At 35.6% G+C, this 14,839-nt stretch overlaps 1 long non-coding RNA gene across 1 annotated transcript in view; it reads left to right on the forward strand.

Moving 5' to 3' along the window:
• LOC116790871 overlaps positions 1 to 14,839 on the forward strand; it is a 71,491-nt gene that overhangs the window by 31,165 nt on the left and 25,487 nt on the right. Inside the window, exon 3 of the long non-coding RNA XR_004358523.1 lies at positions 9,499 to 9,556. This is a non-coding gene — a long non-coding RNA (uncharacterized LOC116790871). The remainder of the gene's footprint in view (positions 1 to 9,498; positions 9,557 to 14,839) is intronic.

A 14,839-nucleotide genomic window follows, 5' to 3' on the forward strand; every position in this document is an offset into this window, starting at 1 on the left:
TCTGCACTGTACTGTTTTTGCATTAAATACGTTTTTACTACATTCTATTATTAAACTAAGCACATTCTTGAATTATTTTATTATTGTAGCCTAATTAATACTTCTAGAAGGTACTTTTTATAAAGAAGTATTTAAATGCAAATGCAGTTTTCAGACAAGTGTCCTTTCTTGTGTTTGAACAATGAAACAAAGCAGTGCTTATTACTGATTCACTGGAAGGCTGTCATTTTGCACAGTTCAGTCTGCATGACATAAATCTAAAGAACAAAAGCAAATAAGTGATTTAATAATTCTGGGAGGGACCAAACTTAGCAGTATACCCTACAGTGTCTGTAATGTATAATGGAGTATAGCTGTGTCCCATGCAGTATTAACCTCAGTAGAAAACAAGCCCAAGAAGGCCATATGATAATGACACACATCAATTTTTGATCTGAATATGCTGACCTATTTTCACTTCTGTTGCTGTTACTGCATATTGATTTTTGTTAACTGATCCTGTTCGTATTACTACATCTTACCATATATTCATACATAGCCTTCATTGCTGGGATACGGGAATTATTAAAAATAAAAATTTCTGTGTATTTCAGTAAGCTATAGTGCAAATTTTGTGGATGTTATAAAGGACTTCTCTTTAGTTTTAGAGAGTCACTCCAATAATTTAGGTCTCATGCTTAGCTCTCTGTTAAATATAAACTGTTAATGGAACCTTTCAGTGCTTAAAAATTTTTTCTGGAGTTTATTAATGCATTACTTTTTCAGTGGGGAGCATTTGATTTGGGTTTAGGGAAGTCTTGTTCACCATGAGGACAGTTAAGCAGTAAAGAAGTTTGTCTAGAGAAGCTGTACAGTCTTCATCCTCAGAGATTTTCAAGACCAGATAGGATAAAGCCTTGATCAACCTGGTTTGGTCTAATAAATCATCATACTTTGATACTATATGTGGTTTCTAGCATTAATCTGTTCAACTTAAAATTCCAAAGACCTTACCTTTAGAAAAAGCCTGGTCTGTTAGCTATCCAGCTGCTTTGTACCAATATCCATTGACTATATTGCACAGAATTTCTTGTGACTCTGATAACATATTAAAGTGGTTGGATAGCCTATGACTGCAAAATTACTTAAGTCCTCCTGAGTGCACAGAGATGAGCTGCAAGTGAGAAATCAACATGAAGCAATTGCAAAATGCCCTTGCTGCTTCAGCAAATAATGGTTGTGATCCCAGAGCAAAGTAACTCGTGCCCGATGATGGTGATTTGACTGTGGACTATGACAGTGATTCACATGTCTAGACAGGAGAACCACTGTTCAGCTGAATGAGAAGGATATGAGAATAAATTATATACATAGATATGTGTATGTATGGGGTATGATTATAGATTACTTGCTGGAGAAGTACAACATATGGTTGTATCATGGTACTCATGATCAAGCCATATAATACTACATGCTGTATCTGGTGTACCACAACCAGTGGACTTCCTCTCTGCCACTGTGTATTCTAACTCCTGTGACATCTCAAAGTCTAGATCTCTCTGTAATAATTTTCATTTGCTATAGGCCAGGAGGATCTTCCCCCTCAGCAATCTTTTGTATCTGTCAAGATAAATCATTCGTTGCTCTTCCAGAAGTAAAAGCAGAAAAATAAGCATAAGATGACTAAAGCCTGCCATTTAAAAAAAAAGACCAGAGTAGGACAGTTTTATTCTTAAATCCCCAGAATTTTTGTTTTGTGAGAAGCTGTGCCTCTGTCGTTGTATGGAACACAGGTAACAAAGATTAAAGACCATCAGCCGTTGTCATGTCAGTACTTTTGACTTGGTTCTTTTTCTCTCCCAGGGCATTCATGTCAGACTGCTTTGAGAAGAATAATTCTTTTTTTTCAGGAAACCAATGGCCCTTCTTTTGCCAAACACTGCCTTTCATATGAAAAATCCTTTCTTTGTGCTTTCCCTTCTTCCATGTAACAATGCTTTTCTGCTGATACATGGTTTCAAAGCATGTTTTTCAAGCATGTTGGTATTCATCCCTTGGTTTGTCTATCTGAGCAGAAAACTTGCTCCTTCTGAGAATAGCCTTAAATCAAATTTAAGTAGAATATTGGAAGGTAGATTGTAATAATCTATTTCTATTTTATTTGTATCCAATTTTATCAACTGTATTTCTATGCAATTGGGAAAGGAAACCTATTCTAGGAGACTCTTACTTATTGTTCTTTCTGCCATTCCCCATCTTTTACCTTTCCATCTTCCACCATTCTGCATTTGCTTTGTCCTTTGTTAATCATATGCTCTTCAATTTCAATAGCACAAATCTGAGGGTATGAGGAAAAATAGTAGGGCTGGACATGGTTTCAGTTTTGGAAATCTATCTCCCTAGGGTCAGATTTTCGGAAAATTCAACAGTTTATAGGAACAGGTTGCTTATTTCTTCATTTTTTTTCTGTACTTTGACTGAGGTCAGAATTTGCACGTACAATTTGAATGTGATTACAGATCAGACTAACTGCATCTGTACTTAAATAATAACAACGTTTCACATATATGGTGTGAAAATCCTTTCTTTTGCATCCTTTTACAACCACATTTGGGGGTTTTTTTTGCCAATATAATATGCAGGCTTGAATTTTAAGAGTATGCAGTCTGTTTCCATATTTATTGAAGCAAAAACTTTTGTGAAACTTTGAATCTTTGATAAGCTTTCTTTTAGCATATATGGGAATTGTGACCCCAGCCTTTTCTTAGGTCTACTTGCATAAATAAAAAGCTTTAATTGGTCATGGAGTTGTAAAAATTTTCACTTTGAAAACTGTCTTTCATAATGACAAAAATGAAAACTTTGAATTCTGTTACTAAGTTACAGGATATATGGGACCATATGGCAAGTCACTGTAAGGTCTATGAGAGATTAATGCTGACATGATAGTCAAGTCCAATTTGACCTATATTCTGTACTAAGTCAAAATCTAGATATTGTCCTAGTGTGATAATTAGGGTGGGCCAGTTTGCATTAATCTCTCAGTTGTTGTTACAATTAATTTTTGTTTTCTCTTTCCCCCCCTTTTATTCTCCCTTTCTTTAAAAACCATAACTTTTATTCTTCAGTAGGAACTTTTCACTAGCTAAGCTGCATTGGAGGAAAAGATTGAGAAGACATCATCTTTTCTCTATCACCCATCATAAAACAGAGGCAAGAGCTTAAACACACACACACACACACATATATTTACGGAATCCAGCAAACTGAAACTCTTAAATGGTAAGTGGGTTGATTTCAAAGCCTTCAAGTGACAGAATATAAGGCTAATGCTCATTACTGAATCTGCTTGACTCTTATCAGCAAACAGAGTGCAACAGTTTTTCATCAAAACAATTTCTAAAAAATCTCTTTTATATTATTCTCAAGAGTCAGAGGGAATATTATACATTCAGAAATCTGGAATGGCACATTATACCTGCTTTGCATGCACATAGCCACATAATCCTTATAAAACAGATATGTCGTGAACCCCTAGATAAACCCCTTAGGAAATATTTGTGAATGTAAAGACCCAATTTGTGTGCATATATGTGGCTTTCAAATGTGATTACTTCATTTCTGATTAATGGGTATCTTTAAGGTGTGATCAAGTGCTTGCAAGGGAGTGTAATGAACAAACATTACTTTTGTGTCTTGTAATTATCTGTAGGTCTGTCATTTCTGGTATTCTCTTCACACACCTAAACTCATGTTCACTTTATTCAGGTTTTTATGTTTGGAAAAGAAAATATTGAAAGATTTCTTGAAACTAAACATTTTTAGAAGAATCGGCAAAGTTGAAAAGCATACGTTCCTACCTTTGAGAGAAATCTCCATGGAATTTATTGTTTGAGCTCACCATCCAAGCCATTTTATTCAGTTCCAGTACTTGTTTTACTAATGTTCCAAAAACCAGTGTTTGTGGCTCTCAGGGAAAAGACAGGCTATTTATTTAATTTGTCAGGTCTGGCATAAATCATAACCCTGTTGCTCTTGATGTTGTACAAACAGAGTTAATAAATGATCCTTGCCCCAGGTGCTTAGGAATTAAGTCAAAGACATCAGATGGTGTGTAGGTATGACAAATAGAAGAGTAAAGAAACCAAATAAATAGTGCTGGTTAGGAAGATAGATTGCTTCCTGGCACATCAGCATCAAGGGGTTTGTAGACTTCCCAGAAAGACTGGGTTTTCATAAAGGATTTAGAGGAGGTGGTGGTGGTGGTGGGGTATTAATACTTTACAGTGTTTATAGGGAAATCCTTGCAAACATGAGAGGGAATATGGAAGAAAAGTCAGAGTTGCTTGTATGGAAGATAAACAGACAAATTAGCTTGTTATACAATTTTAGGGCATAACATTTCACTTGTGACTGAGGGTGAGATGTAGCTTGCTTTGTTAGTGTTTTGCTCTAGCTTTCAGACATATATGGGAAAAAAGTTAGTAGATGGAAGGGTTAACTAAGATACCCTGGAATTACTAGGGGAGATTCCAAAGACCGTTACTGTTATTCTCTTCTGATTTTGACTGACAACACTAAATGCTCAGTGTTAGAACACTCTAGATTTCACTTCAAATTGCTTGAGCAAAGAATGCTGTATTGGGATTTTCCTAGTTCTGATATCAAGATGAGTGTGGTTAATTACTTTAATGAGTAAACAGATATATATGTATATATATACTGAGAGGGACATAAATAGAAAGAGAATAAGCTGACTATTCCATAACAATGCAATAAATTACTTCCTCATACCAATAATGAAAAGGAAGCTGGAAGAGCATCTAAAAATACTGAAGTAAAAATAATTTTAGTTCATCATTTAGAGGAAATTATCCATTGAGAAGTCTGCTAGACTGGCAGTGCCTCAGCCTTCATACCCAAATGCATAGAATGGAGAGACAATTAATGAAGAGATTTTTTTTTTCTCAGATAAAAAGTTTTTTTAATGGTTCTATAGCAACTGTAATCATATAAGAACAGCACTAATTTGAAGCAGAAATCTGAATATATGGGTAGTTTGTGCAAAAGCCTCACATTTGTACTGTAGAACAAACAAAAACCCTAATTAACTACATTTATTTACCAAATAACCAAAAGTAGCCTAAACTTTTAGCTCTGAGAAAATGATATGAAAACAATATAAGGCAACAAGATTAAGAGAACTAACTGAAATCATCCTGATTCAGCAAAGCTGACTGAAGTACTTATATGCTCCATATTAAGCAATCTTTCTATCATAATGTGATCAGACTGAGCTAGATAGGCCTAATCCTTCAGCAACTTGCACTCACCATAAACTGGAAGGAAGAACAAAAATGCTAAGGAGCGTCAGTGGAAAAGGGAAGAAATTACATTATTTCATCAGTAGACAGAGGTTTGTGACAGTTCAACAAGTCAAGATAGACTGAGATGGTGTGGGTAGGAGGAAAAGTTCAGTGTGAAATTTAAGATAAAGTGGTAAGAGTGGTAAGATGAGCTCAGGCAGGGCAGCTTCTGCTTGAGTTGAATTGATCTTGTACAAACAATTTGAAGCAGAAATCAAGTGAATAGACAAGTTCCCAGTGTTTTCATTTGAAAGTATTGGTTCAGTAATGCTGTACTCAGTAAAGTACAAATGTTAGGGCACTTATTAGATACATGACACTGCTCTTGGTTAGATCAGGTTAGTTTGGTTATCAGGGCCAAAATTCTAATAGTGAGTTTTGAGAATATTGGATAGTGGTCTCATTGAAGTCAGTGAATTAATTCTTCCTACTGTGTATCCTGTAATCATTTTAAAGTCACTGACAGCTTTATCCTGTAGCATATGTTTGATGCTGAAAGATTAATCGAATGCTTTTCTGACTTCCCTTTTCAAAATTGTATGTGACAGTGAACATTTTCTTTTTCAATGGTAGGTGATACTCATAGCAATAAGCATCATCTTGAGTAGAGTCAACATCTTTCATATATAAAGTCTGATTCTCTTTCTCATTAAAATTGAATTTGTTAGGCTGGAGTGCCTGATTCAGGTTACTGCATATAAAATTTCATTTTGATAACACAGCTAGCTCATTGCTACCAGGACATGGCTGCGTGATTCATCATCTCTTCCTCTAAAAGACATAGTTACTATTTATATGAAACACTGTGGGGATGGACAGAGGTCTAATTTCACAATAACCTTCTTATTTTTACTTTTCATTTTTACTACTGCATAATCCTAAGAGCAACTAATAGCTAAGTACCCTATAGTAACATAACCTGCTTCCTCCCTCTTGTAACAACTCTCATAAACAGATCAAAAGCTGCACTGGCTTTTTAAACCTTGAGGGAATATAACTTTAATTAATTTGAAAATGTTCTGTAGTTACAGCTTGTTATGACAAGCAGGTTAAGATAAAGACTTGCATTGTACCTAAATAGAAATGATAAACCATTTGAACAAGCAAAAAACAAGCATAAAGTTTCTTTGGAAAAGCCATCAGTGACAAATGTGTAAGTTTATTTTCTTTCTCATAAAGTGGGTTTTTAGTTTGGTACTGTCTTTTATGTCTTGGAAAACAACTTTCTGATGAAGTATTAAGGTAATACATTATGAGAAGACTGTGATCTTTTAAAGAAGTATTCTACTAGTATTAATTATGTCACTGTTACTCTGATGACATATTTTTCATAACCTTGAACTCAACGGGTTGAAGTGAATATTTCATTTGCACCAAAGCTCAGAAAAGCTTCAGTGAGAAAAGATGAGGGAGAAGCTAGAATTTGGGGAAACTGCAATGGGGAAGTGATCTAATAAGGAAGGAATGGTCTGGAGGACTGTGGAAAAAAAAAAAAGAATGACTTGATGTCTGGTGAGAAATGAAAAAAAATAGATTATAAAGTTAAAAAGGTGCTGTTTAAAGAACACAAACCAGAAAAGTTCACACCTGAAAGTGAAGAGGGTGGACATTCATTATTGTCATCATCAGAGAGAAATAAAAGCCAACGCAGTTATTGTATAAGGATTGAATTTTTCTCCCTTCAGGATAAAACAGTATCTATGTCTCTTGATAACACAGATGTTTTCATGTTCTATTGTAATGTTAACCAGTTTGGTGACATTGTAAAATTTAAAACAGTGTTCATGTTTAAGGGCAATTGAACTGCCAGAGACAGTATATAAGACTGCCCCTTAGAAAAGACAGATCAATTTTAACCAACACAATCCCAACTTTGAGTTTAAAATAAAAATACAGTGTCAGTACAGTGTCTCTGGGGAGTTTTGAGAGAGTAGAAGATTGATGGCTAAAAGATACTAAATTGTTCTTTCTTCAGGTTGTCTTTGCTGGAACAGTACATGACTCTGCAAGTGTTTTGAGTGTAGGTAAATGATACAATGTATGGCCAGTCTTTGCGAACGAAGATTTGGGAAAGGTCTTTTACCCTGATACAATGCATTCTTATGCAAAGATACCTGAATTGGTGTTTTTATACACCCAAACACTGTCATTTATTTAGAAAGTTCTGGGAACAGATACACTAACAAGTTTTCACAAGTTGGTTCTGTCCCACAGGTTGCACATTCTTTGCATATTAGTGAGTAATAAATGTTTTTTTCAGTAACATGTAATGATTAACATATAACTATGGATTTATATCTCATATATGTAGTCAAAAAATTATGATGCTTCATGCATAAGTGAACTGTTTGTTTTCTAGGAAAATTAGGAAACAGAGAGTAATGTGGCATAAGAAGAAAACCACTATATTCAGTCAGTTCCTTGCAGTGATTTCTATAAATGAATCTAAAATTCATTCAACTCTTATACTAACCAGCTGTTTGTGGAATGATGCCAAAAGAAAAATGACAAAAAGCCATGTGGATGCCAAAAAATTTCCTCAGGCTGTTCTAAGGTTGAGAAATGCTACTGCTTAATATTTCTTTTTCATGAAGTTCTGTATTAACTGAATTAAAAATTTATCAGCAGATTATAGCACCTTTCTTAAAGGGCAATAGCTGTCCTGTATGATCAACATTTATCCTCCTCGATGTCTAGATCTCTTCTTGCCGTTCTGAAAATTTTAAAAGTACTGGCAGAAATACTGTCAAGGTTGTGTCAGATAAATCCTTGCTCTCCTTCACCCACTGCTTGGAATCTAGAGGTTGTAACCTCAGTTGACTGGAAGAAGAGGACAGTGTCTTGCATGAGGACTTCCATGGTGTAATGGTTTATAGTCTAGGCTTTCCTTCCTGGCAGCCAGGAAGGAAGGAAGGAAGTATTCCATCCTATTCCTTTACGCAGTCAAACATAAATAGACGGAGAGAGAAGCCCCTTCCTCTCTTCTGTTCTGCAAGGTTTGGGGCCAACAAACTCCCGCGGTGGGTCTCACTCCTGTGGGGGAGCTGAGGCCTGGCTGGGCCTACAGGGCCTGTTGTTTCTGCCGATGCGGGGTCGGGCAGCGTGGTGGTGGCGTTTGGCACAATTGTGCTATCTCAAGGAAAGTATTAAGATTTTCTTTGGCTGGTTCTTTATTGAGTGTGTATACCTGTTTTTAGTGGTTTTTTTGTTTTGTCCCTTTCCCCTTTCCTTTGGGGGTGTTGGGGGCTTCTTTCTCATGTGTATATAATCTTTGTAATTGTATATAAATGTAATATATGTGTAAATATATTTATATATTGCTTTAGCTCTCTTATTTCGGGTCTCTTTTTTTTCTCATTTCCTTTGTTTTATTTTTTGGGGGGGTGGGGGCGAAGCTTTTGCTGTGGTGTTGAAGACTTGGCAGGGAGCCAGCTCCAAACCACGACACATGGAGACTCTGCTGAAAAAGTCAGTCTTTTCAGGGATCACATTATTAAATATGTACTTTTTGAGCTGGAAAATAATGTTGCCAGTTAATCACTTAGCAAAGTTTGTGTGAAGGACCCTCACTTGTGAGTCAAATCAGAATCAAAGAATAATCTGTTCTTCCTTATAACAACTGTGAGGTTCTGCAAAATTATTTCACCTAGAATAGGACTTGGACTAAATCCCAGATGAAAATTGCCAGTTTTTATTAGGAAGTCTGAATGTATGGCATGATATGTGATGGACCAGATGCATTTGCAATAATCATTTCAATATGCAGCACTGGCATGGCCTGTTATTCTAGAAGCTTTGGGTCTGGTTGTTTCATACATCTTACTTGTTTCATCTTTTTTTAGACTTGACTCTGTGGCAATGGGGGTTATAACTCTGTAAAATTAGTTAAAGGAGACTCAAAGCCCTGCTTCAATACTGCTTAGGAGCTCAGATGGCCCAGACTCTTGAATGTAGTTCTACAGAGACATATATATATTATTTCACATTATATTTCCAGTATATAGATAATTCATTTATTTGAGAGAAATAAGCACTCACTATTTTCCCTTTTTATGTAAGAATACTTCTGGATCAGAGTTGTTCTCAAAGTTGTACTCTTCAGTCCTGGTACTTCAGTTATCTGAACTTGACAAGTATGTATCATGTCTTCCAGCCTGTAAGCCAAGATTTCCTTCCAAAGGACATCAGGCTATCTGAAACAAAAAGCTCATGTAAGTATCCAGGTCTTACCACAATTTTAAATGCCTGTAATTCTCACAATTTACGTGTTGTGACTTAATGAAGATTTATAATTTATTATAAATTATACTTATTGAAGGTATAATTTAAAGATGATAATTCATGTAAGAAATCTGTCTTTTTCTCCTGTGAGAAACAAAGAAGCTTGATTCTGTGTGAGAAATGGATGGAATCTTTCATGTTTCTGGTTACATACATTTTGAACTGAGGATTTAATGTATGCACTTGAAAAATCCAAAAATTGAAACTTCATACAAATTAAGCAATCTTTTTCAAATTTACTTCCTCCACTGGAATCCTAATAAAAAATTGAAGTCTCTCAAAAATACCACTGAACTGCCCTTTTCTAAAAGCTTTGTCCTTGACTAGATTAATTTTTTTTTGTTGAAAGTTTAACTGGAATGCTGCTACAAATAGCTGTGATTCCAAGGAAATTTAGAAGAGTTATCTTTAAAAGAACATGATTTTTCATAAGGGGCATTTATTACTCATTCAGTTCACAGACTGTAAAATGCTTGTGTTTTTTATTATTATGATTATTTTTAGTGTTTAGAACTCAACTCACCTAAAGTTGTAGAGAGTGGAAGAGATCAAAAATCAAACACTGATTTCATACTGTATATTAAATTATCTAATGGCCACTCAGAATCTGTAATTAACAGAAATAGTTTTAACTGTGTAACGTTGTGTAACGCTGACCTCACATTCTGCCAGCTCTTTTCACAAGCCATTACCTTTGCAATAACAGTGATAATTCACAGTATCCAATGATACTAATGACAAGCAATCTTTTATAATGTATCTGAATATTTTTTTTTTTAGAAAGCACCAGAGAATATTTAGTAGTGCTAGATTATCTCAAGGAAGAGCACGACAAAAAACAATTCTTGGATAAAATTGCAAATATCACATGACACTGCTCTGAAGAGGCTGTTCATAAGACTGCATGTGTATATCTAAATACTGTTGGTTTCTGTTAATTAAAATATGTCTGGTGCAGCTGTTGCTTTCAGTGACAGGATAAATGTCATTCTTCGTATATATGGATGAAATAGAAACTACAGTTTGTCTCATCCTGTGGAAGAGGAAAATTTTCTTCTGATAGTTGAGTAGGACTTGCTTGAAAACCCAAACGGGTGGGGAGTTTTTCAGGTTTTGAGGTTTTTTTAAATTTTTTTTAGTTTATATTGAAAAGAAGTGCACATGCTGGAGTAATTATGCTTTCAGTATTGTGGTTCTGTAATAGAACATACAGTGTAATAATCATACCAATTTTATTGGTGTAATTGTAAGTGACAGATATCTGAGGCTCACAGTCATTTTAGCCTGACATTTGCAATTATTGCAGCAATATTGATGGAAGAGGATTAAGGATCTCTCAGATGCCAAACCCCATTATTTCAACTTTATGTAGAGCTGTCAAGTCCTAATAATTCTGCAGGGATTTAACCATCACAGCGTAAAAAAGCATGCAAAAGGTTTTCATAACAATTTTAAAGCTACTATGGACCATCAAAATGTAAATTATCATAATTTAAAGAATATCTAATTTTATAACTTTCATTTGGCAATTTTAAAATTATGCTCTATATTTTAAGTCACATAGTGGTCAACAGTTAGAAATATCCCTTAAAGAAGTCTTAAAACTGTCTGTTTTTCCTGGTATCTTAGAATTGTGATTCATGAGAGTGCATAGCCCAGTTCAACGAAAATATACCCAATGTGCAATAAAATGGATTGGATAGTTTTTCTTTTCATCTGACATCTTCATGTCAACTATCTGCAGTCTGGTCTTTCAAGTCTTTTCAAAGGGAGATAATTCGTAAAGAGCTTCTGTGATTTATTTTTAAGACAGTTCCATGAAAAATGAGTCATACTCAGTACGTTGCTGAACTCTTTTGTATTATCGTAGGATACTTTAAAATACAATGATTCCATGAAGAATTTATTTTAATCTTTAACCTCTTCTTTTGGAGATTCTGAATACCTACTGTAAAATGCTTTTTTTAAAATCTTACTATGTTCAGGAAACCAACTCCAAGGTTTAGAATCTTGTATGAAAGGAACATATTCTTTGTGTTAGACTTAACTGTTTCTCTTTAATGACCTTTTTTTCCTGACACTTCTGCAAAAGCAGATACTGGAGTGTGCATTGAAGATGACCCTTTGTATCTGTTGACAGACCTCTTAAGCTGAAGACTTTTTCATAATGAAGATTCTATTTCTTTGGTAGCTTAAAGTTTCACAAGAAGTCTACATGAAACTTAGCACTTTGACCAGCACAGTTGTTTCATCTTTATGGATGAAAGAAGTTGATGGTTTTTTGTTCTGTTTTGCTAATTCGATTCAGAGATGTTGCTTTAATTCCACATTTTTAACAATTACTTATAACTGTCTAACAGAGGAGGTGAAAAATGATGTCTTTGTTCAAGAATAGCAACAATGCCAATAGGATTTGCAGTCTGCTTAGAGCTCTTCTGAAGTTAGAACTCTGCTAAAGTCACAGAATTGGAGCAGGCATGCTTGAGGGGAGGGGGTACATAGCCTCACTGATGTGAAAGTGTTTTTAAAGAAATATGTTTTCTAGCTGTATGATGTTTGACCTGGCAAGAGTATTAATCAGAACCCAGGCTGCAGTACTTCCTCATTTTTTTTTTTGTTTGTTTTTTTAATCAATTTTTTAATAAAAATCAGGTTTTCATCTGTTAGTCACCAAGATATACTAGAATTTAGTATATTCCTTCTTGACAGCTCAAAGACCTGTTGGTTTGACTTCTGCGTTTGCTGTGTATGATTACTGTATATCTTATGCTTACTCTTTTTTCCCATTTCAATTTGTAGTTAGCTAGTTTGCCTGGAGCCCAGTAATTTGTTGCTATGACTGTTGGATGCTATCCCATGCTTTGTGTCTTTAATGAGCTCAATAGCTTGTTTTGAGCTTTTGCATCTGGTAAAATAATAAGCATGACATCTCTGTTAGTCACAGCCATGCCTGCAGTGAAGGGCACACTGGGTTTTGGTCTTAAAATAGATTTTTCTTCTATAATCTCTGTGCTCAAGCCTACAATAATTACTGAACAAAATGTTCTTAGACATTTGCCTGAATAGCATCTCAATCAATGGCACTGCTTATGAAGGAGAAAGCTATTTTTGAGACATAAAGAGTCTGTACTCATAAGCTGGCATTTACTTCCATGTAGTTCCAAAATCTAGACCTGACATTTTTGTTTTCATTGTAATTTAATCAATAGGTGTGCTTTGATCAGACAGCTAAAAGTCTGTGCGTGCTCCTTCCCCACAGAACAGCAGGTTGGAAGGACCACTCCCTTTTGTCCTGAAATGAAAGACCATTAGCTCATTGTTATATCAATGGTATTGGGATGGTTTTAAGGAAAACTCACGTAGTTCATCTGTGCAACAGGAAACTGATAGAAACGGGAGTAAAATCCAGGGAGAACCTTCACATGCTGAGTGTAGCAAAGAGATATGGTTTATTTATCCAGAGAATAAGGATAACCTTGCCTTATTAAAATGGGCTTTATCTGTCTAGAATTTTTCCAAGACTTAATTTAGCCTGTTCTGCAAGTTCTCTTCAAGAACCACCCCCCCCAACAGGTAGAGCCTTAGAGCAGGCCAGCGGTTGCACTATGAGTAGCCACAGTGGGAATTGTTTGAAATACTGTCAATTGGTCTTAAATGCTGTAGGAGATGTAGTATCTCCATAGATTAACAACTCATAAAGTCACATGGTCATCTGAACAAGGAGAATGAGTAATTAGAGCACAGTCACACAAATGTTGCTTTGGAGTGACAGGTTAGGGCTGGCTGCTGATCTGAAGGAACTGCCACAGGGCACACTCTCAGTCCGCTGCAAATACAATCAGCATTAGCTGACTACTGCGAGCTGTCCAGGCGTGTGAGCCATTGCTGAACAAAGGATTGTTTCTGATATGTGAGTTATTCCAGAAGGACAAGGGAGTAGCTATATTTTAGCCATAGGGCACAATTTGGTGTTGGGAAACGGTGGAGTTTGGAGGAAACAGCAGCGCTATCCCTGAAACAAGGTATGCAGTGTAAGTATTTGTTTCACAAGAAGTCCAATTCTCTGATAAACACAATCAGGACAGCATGATCAGTATTTAAAAGTTGGATAAAAATGAAAAAAAAACAAACAAACATGACAATTGCAGTCCCTTCCTCCTGACACAGTGAACACTGAGGCCCATGTGGGTTTGTCGAGAGGGAGACAGTTTCATGATTTCTTCCATCAGGTGGAAGAAGTCACCAAAGCATCTTGGCTGTGTTAAGTGAGTTACTGCCTGTGACTCCCAAAGGCATCAAAGTTAGTAAATTGCACTAGATCTCTTACGTTATATTTTTTCTTTCCACTTAAAAATGAAAGCAAAAATAATAATGCAAAAAGATTAACTAGGGAGAGAGTATTACTGTTAATATACTTGACATGCTTACAGGGTCTAAGCCATGCATGTTCACTAGAGGTTTATATATGGATCACAGTCAGAGAGAGAGACAGAAGCATCTGTGAATCTGGCCATGTTTTGCTTCTGAATACTTTGTGGAAATGTTGGCAGTGTAGTGTTTTGAACTAGTGGGAAAACAGAGAAGGCTATAAATTAAAAACATGGTAATCCACAGTGCAGAGTTATGAATGAAGTGTATAAGTTCAAGTTCATCCTTTCTAAAGTCAAACAATTTAAAAAAAAATATTTCAAGGGAAATAGTGTGGTGTCTTCTGTTGTGTTTTGGGTGCAAAATCTATACTGCTATGAGAAGTGAAAATAAAAAAGGAGCTGCTTACTCCATAGTGCTATTTTATAAGACATGTGTATTGACTTAAAATGTAAAACTTATCAAAATAAGCCACACTTCTCATTTGACATTTAGTTTAGAATCCTAAAATCTTATGAGAAACCTTTGGCATCCAAATTCAGCTTTTGCAAATCAGAATTCTTTAGTCCAAGTTGAGTGCTGCATCTGTAAACAGGCAGCTTGAAACTGGCATGACTTGGAAGAAATGGATCCTCTCGGGATGAGGGCATGTAACTGATAGGGCATTTTTGTCCCAAAGGGCTGCTTTACCTGAAACTGTTTAACCTATAGAGAAGTCTGCAGGGTTCTATTTCCTGTAACAGAAAGAGTTTCACCATATAAGAAGTATGATAAAAGCACATTATCGAAGAGGAGGGTCGTGGTTAGTAGAGTCCTCATGATATTTATTTAAAATAGTATAAAAT

Source organism: Chiroxiphia lanceolata, chromosome 9 (genome assembly GCF_009829145.1).
Source record: "Chiroxiphia lanceolata isolate bChiLan1 chromosome 9, bChiLan1.pri, whole genome shotgun sequence".
In the NCBI taxonomy this organism is placed as follows: Eukaryota; Metazoa; Chordata; class Aves; order Passeriformes; family Pipridae; genus Chiroxiphia; species Chiroxiphia lanceolata.